The sequence below is a fragment of the Triticum dicoccoides genome, chromosome 2B (genome assembly GCF_002162155.2).
Source record: "Triticum dicoccoides isolate Atlit2015 ecotype Zavitan chromosome 2B, WEW_v2.0, whole genome shotgun sequence".
Lineage (NCBI taxonomy): Eukaryota > Viridiplantae > Streptophyta > Magnoliopsida > Poales > Poaceae > Triticum > Triticum dicoccoides.
The window spans coordinates 225,154,715-225,155,682 of NC_041383.1; positions in this window are offsets into that span (position 1 = coordinate 225,154,715).

Here is a 968-nt window from a genome sequence, read left to right on the forward strand (position 1 = left end):
CCCGCCCCCAACCCGAGCTGCCCGTAACCCTAGCCTCCTCCAACCCGCGCCGTCTTCACCTCACGCCGTGCCATGAGCTCCTCCTCCTCCACCGTTTCCAACCCCTTCGCCGGTCCCGACGTCACCCTCGTCCGGGACCTCAACATCCATGAGCGTGTCCCGGTGGTGCTTAATCAATCAACCGCCTCCTACTCCGCTTGGAAGCGGTACTTCTCCTTGCTGTTTCGCGAGTACCTCCTCCACGGCCACATCGACGTCACCGTGGACTCGAGTCTCATGATTCATGACGAGGAGTGGATGATCCTCGACGCGACTATCATCCGCTGGTTCTACCTCACCATCTCCGGCGACCTCTTCCACACTATGGTGGATGATGACGACGATGCCTACGCCGTCTGGACCAAGCTCAATGGCCTCTTCACCGACAACAAGCTGCAGTGCAAGGTCCTCCTCCACGGCGAGTTTTACGGGTGCCAGCAGCTTGACTCGTCCATCGACGATTTTTGCATGCGCCTCAAGAAGCTTGCCAATGAGCTCCGCGATCTCGGGGAGACGGTTGGTAACGAGCTCCTCATCAGCATCCTCACCGCCGGCCTCAACGAGGATTTTGGGAACGCTGCCTCCTACCTCACCCTCATCTCGGAGCCTACCTTCGCTAAGGTGGTGGCGTACCTCAAGCTGGAGGAGTGCCGGATGAAGATGGCGCAGACTCGGGCGACCCACACCGTGCTTGTCGCCGGCACCCGCGGGGGCCAGGTACCGCCGCCGCCGCGCCCCATGAGGGAGTCCTGGATTACGGGGTCCTCGGACAGCCGTACTATATACTTGGGCCGGATTGTTGGACTATGAAGATACAAGATTGAAGACTTCGTCCTGTGTCCGGGTGGGACTCTCCTTTGCGTGGAAAGCAAGCTTGGCAATTCGAATATGTAGATTTCCTTCTTTGTAACCGACTCTGTGTAACCCTA